Genomic DNA, 686 nt, shown 5'->3' on the forward strand with positions numbered 1-686 from the left:
GATAAGTATTCCGTGTCTTCTTCCTTCTGTTTGCTGCTTGAGAATGGGGCTGGATAACAGCTGGGGGTGCTGGATGTGTGCTGTGGCCCCAGCCCGACTGCTAGCAGTAGTAAGCCTGCTGTCCGTGCTGTGCTGTGCAGCAGACCCCAGAAGATGTTGTTAGCTTGAGTTTTGCCAAGAAAAAGGACCAGCTGAGCTCCTTTTTAGCATATTTTGCTTGAAACCATAATTTTTTCCCTTTGTTTCACCTTAAAGCCCTTCTTGAGGAACTTACGCTTGGGTGTTTTTCTCCTGTTCCTCAGGTGAGTTTAAATAACTTCCTTTGTGCTTTATTTTATGGATTGCATCCGTAGCAGTGCTTTCAAGCATCGTACCCTGCTTGCTGTGCTGTCGCTCCCAGCTTGCTGCTTCTCACCTTCAGGCCCAGGAGAGAGTGAGCCCATGCGGATGGGTGAGGAGGCTCCTCCTGTGACAAACCCTCTGATCAGGTGGATGAGAGAGGAGAAAACTGCTCTGGCTAGCAGTGGAGGAGCACACACTGAGAGCTCCTGCTCTCCTCTGTGACTGTTTCACAGCAACCTGGGCTGTGAAGGTGCAAGCGTCTCCTCTCCTGCTCCTGCTCTGGAGGGCGAAGCTTTCCTGCTGGTGCCGTTCGTGCCATCCCTTGCTGCAGGCAGAAGCAGCTG

The sequence above is a fragment of the Aythya marila genome, assembly GCF_965140915.1.
Source record: "Aythya marila genome assembly, chromosome: 15".
Classification (NCBI taxonomy): Eukaryota; Metazoa; Chordata; class Aves; order Anseriformes; family Anatidae; genus Aythya; species Aythya marila.